Below are 13264 nucleotides of genomic sequence, written 5' to 3'. Positions count from 1 at the left end.
AACAATTGTTAAACCTTTAATTAACATCTTAAAAAATTACATATTTTGTTTAAGCTTTAAACTTTTCATATAATAAATTTAAATACCAATTATAAAATATAAAAATGACTATAGGTGTCAGCTGGTGTTCTACTGCTGTTGGAGAATATTTGCCTTAACGGCCTTGAGATAGGCAATACAATGCACTATAAAATGTTCATGAATTTAAAATTCCGTGTTAATTACTTTAGATAGGAAATTCGGTTGTTGGCAAAAAAAATAAAATGTGTAAAATAGTTACAAGAATCAATATATTAAGAGACCATAGGTTTAAAATTTTTTAAATACTATTACATAGGATTATAATAAATTAGCCAGGCCAGTGGCTGTAGATTTATGTGTCGCCGGTCTCGTGCGGTTAAGCCCAAAAGCGCAAAAGGTCAATTTTTTTCGATAAACCAAAAGTGCAAAACGAATTTGCGCTTTTGTCCCTTAGTAGTGGTATAAAAGCGCAAAAATAAATTGTATTACCTGATACAATATTGTACCCGTTACCGTACCGTTTGAAATTATTAGTTAGTACTTAGTATCATCGAATTTTATCGTAACAAATTACGAAAAAAATATTTCAAGATTGAATTACTTAAAAACTGTGGGCTTCATATTTCAAATTTAATATTAAGATACTTATTTTTTATTTTTTTTTTTATTGATCTTAAACAAAACATCTATTAGTTGTTGCTATTAAATTAAATACAATTTTATTAGATTCTGAATGAAGTGATCATCATTACAATGATGTGTGTTTTTTTTTTTTGTGTGTCTGTGTACAGCATAACTAGTCGAAATAATGCTTCGATTTCAAACTTTGGGGGTGGTTTCCGATGTAAAATTGAAGATCCTTGGTGCATTATAAGTACAGGTCAAAAGTAAACATTTTCCAACAGTTTTCAAAAAAATTGAGAAAAAAAATGACAGAAAAACTGGAATTTTTACGCAAAACCAGTTTTCGACCAAATTGATTTTTTTATATGGTTGTAATTCAAAAACTAATCACTGTAAATACTTGAAATTTTCACCAAATGTTTATCTTAGTGTTATATATATACAGTTTAATTTTCAAGAATTTTGACTTTTTTGAGTTATTTATAGACCACTGAAATTTTCGATTTTTTTGAGAATTTTTTTTTGAAGTGTCGGTAAAAACATGTTGGACGACCAAAAATACTTGAAAATTTAATACAAAGTTCCTCATAAGTTATTCATATAGTAATAAAAAAATTACAAAAATACATAGGCACGATTTTTTTTTATTAGCATTTGAAGTTCAAATTTTGACTAAATACATAAAAATTACGGCAATGTTCAAATTATCTTAGATCGAAATTCATAAAAGTTTTTATTTTTATACCTAAGATTTGAAAATTTTATACAAGGCTCCTAAAATATTTTTACAAAAGCATTTGAAAAATAAAAGAAATATATAGTCACATTTTTTTTTACATGCATTCAAAGTTTAATTTTGACAACATACGTAAAAATCACGAAAATTCGCAATTTATTATAAGCTGGAAATTCATAAAAACATTTCTTTTTAAATCTAAGATTTGAAAATTTAATGCAAGATTCCTTACAAATTTGTCAATCTTTATTACAAAAAAAATGTCAACCGGAAATTCATATTAAATTTTTATTAGCATTTGAATTTCAAATATTGACAAAAATTTGTCAAAACCATGAAATTATTTTGTAGTTAAAAATTCATAATATTGTTTGTATTTATATCTAAGGTTATAAAATTTAACACCAAGTTTTCCACAAGTTTTGCTTCAAATAGCTATAGAGAAAATTTGAAGCGTAATTATAGGAAAAATGTGTTGAGCTTTTGAGTTTTAAATTTTTATGAAATCGCGTAATGATAACGATTTATCCTCAAACGAGTCAAACGAATTTAAATATTATTTGTTATACTTCAAAAATTATAAGTCGTAGATACTTGAAAATTTCACCAGATATTTAGATCGGAAATTGAAAAATTGAAAATTTGATCAATAATTGTACCACAGATTATAACACATATATATTAGATGAGATATTATTGTGATTACGAAATGCTTTCATGGATATTAGAGAAGAATTTGTTTGAAAATGTAATACAAAGTTCCTCATAAGTTATTCTTATAGTGATTAAAAAATCATAAGAATACATAGGCACAATTTTTTTTTATAAGCGTTTATAGTTCAAATTTTTACGAAATCTGTCGAAAATGCGAAAATTTGCAAGTAATTTTGAAGCTGAAAAATCATAAAATTTTTTTTTGTGTCTTTGTACAGCATAAATAGTCGAAATAATGCTTCGATTTCAAACTTTGGGGATGGTTTCCTATGTAAAATTGAAGATCCTTGGTGCATTATAGAAGTCAAAAGTAAACATTTTCCAACAGTTTTCAAAAAAATCGAGAAAAACAATAAAAAAAATGACAGAAAAACTGGTTTTGCGTAAAAACAGTTTTCGAACAAATTGATTTTTTTATATGGTTGTAATTCAAAAACTAATCACTGTAAATACTTTTTTTGAGTTATTTATAGACCACTGAAATTTTCGATTTTATTGAGAATTTTTTTTTGAAGTGTCGGTAAAAAAATGTTGGACGACCAAAAATACATGAAATTTTAATACAAGGTTCCTTATAAGTTGTTCTTATTGTAGCTAAAACAAATGAAAAATCGTTAGTCACAATTTTTTTTTTATAAGCGTTTATAATTCAAACATTTACGAAATATGTCGAAAACGCGAAAATTTGCAAGTAATTTTGAAGTTTAAAAATCATTAAATTTTTTCTGTTTATAACTAAGGATTAAGAATACAACACTAAGTTTTCCATAAGTTTTCCTTCAAGTAGTTATAGAGAAATCTCTAAGCGTCATTATAGGAAAAATTTGAGGTGCGTTTGAATTTTAAATTTTTACAAAAATTGTTACGATAACGATTTATTCTGAAACGATATTTTAAATATTTGTTATTATTCAAAAAGTATAAGTCGTAGATACGTGAAAATTTTATCAGATATTTAGATTGGCATTTTCTTTACATGATTTAATTTTAAAAATATTTTGACTTTTTTGAGATATTAATAGACGACTGAAATTTTCAATTTTTCTGAAAAATTTTTTTGAAGGGTTGATAAAATTTTTTCGGCCCTATCAAAATACTTGAAAATTGAATACAAAGTTCCTCATAAGTTATTCTTAAAGTAATTAAAAAATTATAAAAATACGTATGCACAATGTATTTTTTATTAGCATTTGAAGTTCAAATATTGACTAAATACGTAAAAATTACGAAAATTCGAAAATTATTTGAAGCTAGAAATTTATACAAAATTTTATTTTTAAATCAAAGATTTAAAAATTTTTAATTATCTATAATATATCCTAGACTGACAAATCATCTCCGTTCAGAATCGTTTTTCGTATACAATGATACCTATCATTGCATTCAAATGTAACCTACCCTAGTCAGAGGTCCACCCCACCACCTAATGTACAGCAGAGCGACATCCACTTACTCGCTTTTTTTTTCGAACTGTTTTAAAAAATATGTTTAACAAAATGGTTATCTTACAAATTTTAAATTCTTAAATGCATAAAAAATGTTTTTAAAAAAAAATTTAATTTTATGCCATTCAATTAGAATTTCCATACTTGGTAGGTATTGTAAAAAAAACCACGTTTAAATATATTGATTTCCCATGGAGATATTAAGGGTGATACGGGACTTATGGGACATACTGTATATTATTAATATTGTAATATAAAATACAATAATATTCTCATTGATATCAATATGTATCTATACGTACATAAGGTTAGGTTGTACATAATATTATGCGTATCACTGTCGCTTCCGGTCACGACTGATCTAACCTAACGCCTGATTATACGCGTCAAAGATCGATTACATATTTTGTTATAGGTTGGTACTTTTATATCACAAATCACGATTAAGTTAATGTTTATAATATTATCAGATATGTGTTTACCACATTTTCATTTATAATTAAAATCAAGTTATTAAATATTTACAACTCTTGACTTTTACGGAACAATCATCTTTCATCAATGTGTGAATAATGTACCAATCTCTTGTATTTATGCACCTTTATTATTTATTATCTACTGTTTAATTTTTTTTTTTAAGTACAACATTTATATTATATAGAATGATGAAATAAAAACGTATGTGAATTCGGCTAAAAAAAAATACTTAAAAAATTCTACAACAACGGGCAATTTGACTTTTGATGGTCCCGTCACTATTCCTGGGGATATATAATATTATTTATATGTTTCACTACCATCGTGTACACCAGTGGTTCTCAAACTATAGGATTCCGCATTAAATTAAAATAAAATAATATTTTGTTCATCATGTTTATTTTATTAATAATAACCCACATATTTTGTTTCGCAGTCAAAAACTATATTAGATGTGAGTTGGTTGATAAAGTTACATCGCATTTATCGTTTATAGTTACAGATTAAGTATGTTACGAAAGAAACAAATTATTAAGCAAATCAAATGTGCATATTTTTTCACGAGTTATGTATACTTTATTGCGTTCTCAATATGGTTGAGGTTCGATAAAATTTTCAAAGAGCACCATGAACAAAAAGTTTGAGATCTGCTGATGTACACATATGTATAGCGTGAAAAAACGCGTGGGGTGGAGGGTTGTGGTAGGCAGTGAGAGATCAACGTTAAACTCATTGCTGGTCTTTATCTATGCAGAAATCGACCCAGAGCCGTTTCGGGTCCGAGAAAATTTAAAATAATATATAGATGAGCTTCAAGCTAGTCACCCGATGAAATCTCCCACGCGCGTGCTTTTTCATAGTAAATGTACTTCGGCGCGTTCGCGTTCTGATGGACTTGGCGCATTCGGGGTGAACCACCGTAAGTCGAGTACTATCGCACTATCCGTCGGTAAAAGGTCGAGCTCGCGACAAGGGTCCGTTGGCTGCGGAAGCGCGTCCGGGCGTAAATGCCGTTCAAACGAACGGACAGCGTTGGTTAACCCTAACCGACCCGACTTAACCCGTCGGTGGGGTCTATAGTAATATATCGTGACGTGGTGCAGCCGCAGTCATGTGCCGGATTAAGGGGATGGGGGGTGGCACGTCTCTGAGGCTCATGGGGATGTTATATAGGGGCACATTCTGTCGTCAGCCTATTATTATATCAATAGTGGTCGTTTATAAAAAAAACATGGTTCTATAGAAGCCATCGATAATAACATTATTATCGTTTGAATTAATTAAAAAGTCCTACGAAACCGATGTATTCTAGGACACCACATCCATTTATTATTGCCAATTTTAATCGGTTTACAAACGGACAACATACAAAATGACGTTCACACAATCCATATTTTATACAATTTTTTTTCAAATAAGAAAAAATGCACTCATATAAAATTTAAAGATTATTATCTATGGCATGTTTGCCAATTTTTTTGGTGATATTTTAATTTTTTTTTTATTTAAAAACAAATATATTTACAATCTGTATTCAATTGATACAATAAGTAAATTTTAGAAGATTATGTAAAAGCCATGTAGGCGTGATAGAAAGGAGCATCCAGTGACTATATTTTAATTACGAATCAAATTATGAGTGATTTTTAAAATAAAACGATTTTATTGTTTTTATACAACTGGTCTAACCACGCATCTTATAAGTTAACTATTTTACATATAGATATTTATTCTGTGTAACGTTTTAGTATTTTATTTAACTATACCACTGACCATAATAATAATAATATAGCAATCATAATGCTATGACATGTGCCTCGTGCAAGCGTCTCGTGGATATTAACTTAAAATTATATTATACACAAAATTGAAAGTTTAAATATTCGATAAGAACAAGATAGTGTATTTTTTACTTCGCCAGTAGGTTAGGATCGTAACGCGGATATTCTGATTAAATAAAAATCGAAAATAAAAACGTTGACCATTGATAGGTGTATACAAATATCTATAAATAAAAGAAGATCACAATCAATCTGGTGAAAAAATCTAATTTCACGTTACTATCGTGAATATCCCATGGGTGCCATCTCGTGTCGCCCATATATACCGAGATTTATTGAGATTTATGTGCATATATGTTTTATTTCAGATTTATATGTATCTGGTTCGATTCGTTTTTCTACTTTAATTTCGCCACCATCGTCACCTCGGGACATAATGACTATGAACAGCATAAACTTGTTAGATCTGGTAACTGAATCGTGAAATTGAAAGAAAAACAAAAAAAAACAGTGAAAAACAATGCCTCTTATAAACCTGGTAATAATATATTATAATCTAATAACAGTAGAAAACACGTCATGTTGTGTTATACATACATTTAGATGTATTGACTTCGTCATATTTAGCAAAATCATAATTCAAATAAATGTATGCGGTTATAATATATAATAACACTAATTTTCGGCAAAAACATTTTCTTGGAATAATATCTTTTAAAGGACCGATATTTCTAAAGAAATTGAATTATAAAAAAATAGTACTATTATCTAGAACTCATATTTATTGGAAGTGTATAAAGTAGATGATATAAAAGAGTGAAATCAATTTTAGGAATAGTACTAATTACAATTTTATTACTTGGGTTATTAATAATCGGGACCCGTATTAAATAGAAATATTAATAAACGGAATTTTGGTTAATCGAGACAATATTATACAAGACTGTATTTTGCGATCGTTTATACAAATATGAATTTCATATTATTGAAATAAATCATTCCTAAATTATACCATTAAATGTTATTTTTACAAAACTTTTGTAAAAATAACATTCCGCACAAAAAAAAAATATAAAAATATAAAAAAAAAGTAAATAATATAAAAATAATCCTGTTATATAAGTTACCGATTTAAAAAGCACTCAATTTGTTTCTCTTATTTTGTTTTTCATATATGGATTAAATTTAGTTTTATTGAGTTATTCAAGGAGTTATTCTATATTGAACATAAATTTATCACCGACAAAGAAATATTAATTTTTTTTTTTTTTTGATGTACTTGAGACAACCCAAAACCGGGTAAGTTGTCATAAGCTCTTTTTTTTTAATTTTAAAAATGCATTAATTTCATACTAGTGTTTGATTTTTTTTTTAATATGGTATTTTATAATATGACAAACCATAGGTATAAAAAAAATGTTGACAATTAGCCCTGTGTTCGATACCTTATCGTCAATTCAATCGTCTACTTATATAGGTATTATTATAAGTGACGCAAGTTGCTCTCTATATCGCGAAACGTCTGATTTAATATAACAAATAGACGCTATTTCGTTTTGTACTCCAGAGCTGTTATCTCAGATAGGATTTGTAGGGTAAGAAATTGAAGGTGGGCCATGGGACAAGACAATGTAACGAAGATTTAGAACAGTACTGGAGAACAACAGCATTCAGTAGAAAGATTGGGACATGTCAAGTATAATATTGTTGTGCAGTAGTTTCTTTTTCTGACTTGATGAGATTAGACCTACGGTGGTGGATTTGATATATGATATAGAATGTCTTTCTCGGAAGCCAAATTGATTGTCTGCGAGGATAGTTTATTTTATTTTTATCTTTTATGACTGAATTTATACGTTTTAGGAGTTTTGGAACGACTTTTCATAATAATTGGTTTCAAATACTGTTCAAAAATAATAAAAATTTGTACTACAATATACAAAAAGCTTTGATAAAAATGGTATCGGAAAACAAATACGGAAGCGCATATAGATAAGCGGAGAATATATTCATTATAAACTGCATTGATTTCAAGAAAACAATTGTTTGGAATATATTTGTTTTTGGAATGTAATTCTATTTATGAATGATAATTCTAAAAATGTTACATAGGTACCTAATAAATAAATAGTATTTTCATGGACTTTTTTTTATGGTATGTTGTTTTGCGATACGGTTGGGGTGTGTATAATACAGTAAAATGATAACTCGAGTGGTATTTAGGTGTAGTATAACCTATAACAAACATTATTTCAGCGTGTGTGACGCCTTAGCAGTCAACTCGTTGAGTTAATAATTTATAGACTATAATCTTTATTAACGTTTAAAAAATATACGAAAGCAAAATAACTGAATATTCCGATACACTGTTATTACTTATTAGATATTACAAAAAGATTTTAAACAGTCATTAGCATCTATATTCAGTCAAATTTAATATCTAACAACTAACATTCACGATTGAAAATAATATCTTAAATCGTAGTAGGTACAGTTACAGCAGAAACAATCGATCAATGATGGTCTATAGTATTATCAACTATTTCATTTTTGTATCAAAAAACTATTTATTGTACATAATAGGTATTTATATAAAATAAGTAATAACGATATTCGGTAACACTTATATTTGTAATGGTATGCATTAAGAAATAGTTCATGGTTAACAAAGTACAATACTATTATCAAAAAAAAACATGTACTTAGTATATTATATCTAATACAGATACAATCCCGATTTTTACGACGCTGTGATTTAATTTTCCGCTGAAAATTGTTTTTATGAACACCGTTATCGTTTAAATAGTTACAAGTGAAAACTTGAATTTAAATTATTGTTCAATAAAGTTCAAAGTTTAATATAAACTATAAACAATTTGGAAGGTGTATATTATAATATTCTTTAAAATTATTCTTACCTTATACAGTCTTTGAGTAATATTTTCTTAATTTATACCATTCCTAAAAAAAATACGGTTTTGGATTATTATTTTCTTGTTCTACAATTTCCAGAACATACTGTTTCACAACATATTTTTTCGAAAAATATCTTTCCCAGAATATATTATTATTCTATGACAATAACATTCTTACATAATTTCGTTACCTATCTCGAAATACCATTTCTTGCGAATAACAATATTCTAGAATTTTTTTATAGTAAATATTTTCCCAGATTATGTAGCACTTCACAAATATTATATAGATTGATTTTAAACTATATCTATTTAAATAAATAATAAAATAGTATGCAAATATTGTAAAGATATTTATTTTCGAACATTATTAGTACGCTATGACTACGCCTCAACGAAAAAGGTAAATCTCAATCATTTTACGAATTTTTTTCTTTCAATACGGTGTTAATGTTTATTTTGTATTTTTAACAAAGCTGACTTTAAAATAAATCAATTAAAGACGTTCTATAAAATAAAATGCCAGTAGGTTACTACTCACGTCTTCGCGGGAATTACAGAAAAAAAAGTAATACTAATTTGAAAAAAATAAAACAATTGTAAAATTGATATAATGCATTTTTCAATGGGAAAACTCAAATCAAATCCTATCATATATTTTAAGTTGGTTTTACAATTTCAAGTTCAAATTAGTATTAATTATAAGCATATTTTGTAACTTACAATTGACTCGGAACCGCGTTTGTCAGTGCCGTGCCATTGTTCCCGACATCGTGGCGGGCTCTCCAGCAGTCTTCAGCTTTTCACTTCGGGTACTACTGCAATACTGCTGCTGTTGACAAAGACGATCATATTATTAGTATCGTAAACGTACCTAACGTTTGTTCGTTGTTTTGGAAAGCGGTAACGGTCACGCGGTCGCGGAGACTATATAATATAACGACGACCGTGGTATACGTCGCTACACACGTTACTACGCGTTGCGACGCTAACTCGATATTCAGCTCTCCAGCAGGCTGCGGTCATCAGCTTCTAACTTCGGGTACTACAGACTGCTGCAGCTGCTGACAAAGACGACCATAGTATATTATATTAGTATCGTAAACGTATACCCATTTGTTCGTTGTTTTGGAGAGCGGTAACGGTCGCGCGGTCGCCGAGACTGCAGTATATTGTATAACGACGACCGTGGTACGCCATCGCACCACGTTTCCGTTGCGATGCGAACTCGATATTCCCCGTCGGTCGTAAAATTTGCAGACTGCGGTTAGGCCTTTGTGAGAAAAGTTTTTAAAGTCATGGTGGCAAAGTAAATCACCGCGATTTTCCGACGTTTTTGGCTGACATTATATTATGCCGTATTGTATTAGACGGATGCTAAAACAGTGGGCTCTTCGTTGTGGAGGTGCCGCAGTTACAGTATTATAGTCTTGCGATCGGTCTTTTCCCACAGCTTCTCTGGTAGCCTTGCGTGTGCCCCTCAAATGGCGGTGAACAAAATATTGCACTTTGCACCCGCAGTTTTTCCACTGAAGAATCGGAGCCGTACACGGAAGATGATTGACATGGAATATCCGGACACGTAAGTACCTAAATATATTACATTATAATATATTAATATGATATTATGCTGTGAAAAGAATTTATGAACAATTATTCGGTGCTTGCTCTCTGAATAATAATAAAATGTCAACTGAAAACGGTCATCCACATATACAGATGTAACAATATTATTGATTTATATTGTTTTGTTATTATATATATATTTCGATCAGCCATTAAACTTATTTAGTGAAAATATTAAGTATCTACGGTTATTTATTTTTAAATTACTTACTCCAAAATAATAAAATCAATTTTGTCTAAAACTGGTTTTGCTTAAAAATTAACGTTGATACTTCATTTTTTTTCTCGACACTTGAAAACCACTTGGAATTTATTACTTTTGACTTCCTCAAATTACCAACTAGATTCATTTTCCTAGTAGAAAAGTTGCTGAAATAGAAAATCTAAGCATTTTTTTTGTTTCAAAAGGCTAGAAAAACAATTATTTAAAAAAAGCATACACCATTCAACAAATTGTACATTCTACAAAGTTTAATATTACTTAGCACTTAGGGTTTAACAATAAAACTATAGTCAAAGCTACAACTGCTTCATATATTTCTACACACTCCTTTTAAAGTTTTTTTAAACAATAATTCCCTGTTATCGTCTATAATCCACGTTGACAGAGGGCTAACCTCAAGACTGTATAAAAAAAAAAAAATAACTATGATAATTTTATTAATTATCGTTTTAACAAAAACAATTATAAACGTTAAAAAATTAATATTAAATACTATTATTTTATAAAATAAATCTTTTATTGACGACCATGACAGTTTAGCTCTTTGTGAACTATATGGTATTATAAAATGTCTACGATATTTTATGCATAATATATTTTAAAAATCTAATGAAGCTGTAAAAATTTCTAAATTACATTTATTATTTGTAAGATTTTGTTATATATGTAGTTGGTAGTTTAGTTACATCAGTATTATTAAACCGAAGAAAATTAAATTACAATTAGTATCTCCTTTGAATTCCCCCAAAATATATTTTAAATTACATTAAAATATTTTTCTTTCAAATGAATGATCATAGAATTACCAGTTTTAAAAAATATTATATATTCACTTTATGCCATTGACCTCTTTAGTGGTAAGCATAGTATTTAGTACCTATATAGGAAATCGTAAGATTTACATTGTGAATTTGACTTTCGATATTCTACTTGAACGTTGCAAATATTTTACTAAATTATTTAGTTATTTATCTTCTTTTTCTTTGAAAACAAGCGATGCTTATTAAGATTAAGTTTATGATAAAACGAGAAAATAAGATTTGATATTCATAAAAATGTAAATAAACCACATAAAACAAAGTACCTGCATTATTTTCTTAAATTATAATCTCGATGTGAAAATTGAACGTTAAAACATTGCATTGACATCATTATTTTGACTTAAGTTTCATGTATATTGTATACATATATACATATTAAAACATATAATAAATATAGGTAATAAACATAGACTGGTGGGGGGACTGTTGCACATTTAACGCGTATCTATATACATTATACATATATATATATATATATATATATATTATATTATATATTTATATATAGTAAGTTTTTACTAGGATTTATTTTTTTATTTATTTTCGTTACTACAGGACACATGATCATGCCTATATTATATTATTTATATACATACATACAATGCAATAATACGTATATATATTTATTATATATACAAGACTTTGTGCAAAACGTAGTGCATAAATCATAACGACTTGTATCCCGAACGCGCTATGGAACGGAATTAAATGAGATAACGACGAAAATGAATACACAATACACTCATGTTATATACTTACTTTTAGTCAATGAGGTAATTTTCATCAGAAATGCATATCTCATTAATTTTCCAAAGGATTTTTAATTCAATTAATGCGTGATGACGAACAGTTCTTTTAAAAGTAATTACACGATTCATTGATCAAGTGACCGTCAGACGCAAAAATAACATAATGTGATAGCCGGCTGCCAACTATAGATAGTTAGAAGTCCTCTCGTTCCGTGATAATAATTGCCGTTCAATACATATATAATTAATAATTACCTATTATAGAAGAAACACAATCTGTCAATAATTTTTTTTTTTCACAAAAGCGTACGTTACGAAGGTACCTACGTTACGGTACCTAATAAATAGTATGGTTAACATGAACGGCTGACAAAAAGAAACGACCAAGGGGTAACAGTTTTATAAAATGCACATGCAAGACAAAGTGTCAATCCAAAAAATGTTTGTGCGTAAAGAATAATATTTTATGCAGTTCGAAATGCCATTCATCATCTGTACCTATGCTGTAATAAATGAATAATAACCAATAAATAATAATAAACATATTTTTATTTAATACATTACCTATAACATAGTATTGGCATTCTATAAAAATCCTGGTAAATCTATAGATTTCCTAGGCATAATATAAATTAACATTCAACTTTAATACATTGCCAAATAGTTCAAGGAATTATATAGAATGCCTAGAAAATTTATAGAATGCCTATATTCAACACTTTGCCGGTAACATATATATATAATAGAGTTTTAAGGATTAATTTGAATTTATGAGATCTCTGTGCCATTAGTGATCTTCCTGTCTATAGGTGAAATTCTGGTGATTTATCTAGTAAGGGGGGTTTGGTGGTTGACTAAGCGAAATTGTAATCATTTCTGATAGAAGAAGAATGCAGTTTTGGATATTATGTTTATGTGTTAAGTGTGATTATGGAGACATAATATGTAGAATGGCTGCAGAGTTTAATTATTTATAAGAAATGTTTGGATGTTTTTTTAATATTTGTAGTTTGGGTGCTCCTTGCCTACCCACTTTGTGTATCATAACATTCAAAACGATATTAGGTATACGTAATATTAATGTTTCTATATCTGATAAAATTATACGACTCATTTACATTGGTCAAGTGAC

The 13264-nt window shown here is 28.4% G+C and overlaps 1 long non-coding RNA gene across 1 annotated transcript in view; it reads right to left on the bottom strand.

The window, feature by feature from the left end:
• The window catches only part of LOC149057009 (uncharacterized), a 28217-nt gene extending 18582 nt beyond the window's left edge, over positions 1-9635 (bottom strand). The window contains exons 1-2 of the long non-coding RNA XR_016191126.1: positions 9437-9635; positions 8717-8759 (exon numbers count right to left, since the gene is read on the bottom strand). This is a non-coding gene — a long non-coding RNA (uncharacterized LOC149057009). The remainder of the gene's footprint in view (positions 1-8716; positions 8760-9436) is intronic.
• Positions 9636-13264: the final 3629 nt, after the last annotated feature.

The sequence above is a fragment of the Diuraphis noxia genome, unplaced genomic scaffold, assembly GCF_037042655.1.
Source record: "Diuraphis noxia isolate RWA-SAM2 unplaced genomic scaffold, SU_Dnox_SAM2 contig0003, whole genome shotgun sequence".
NCBI classification, from domain to species: domain Eukaryota; kingdom Metazoa; phylum Arthropoda; class Insecta; order Hemiptera; family Aphididae; genus Diuraphis; species Diuraphis noxia.
This window is presented reverse-complemented; position numbering and strand designations above follow the sequence as displayed.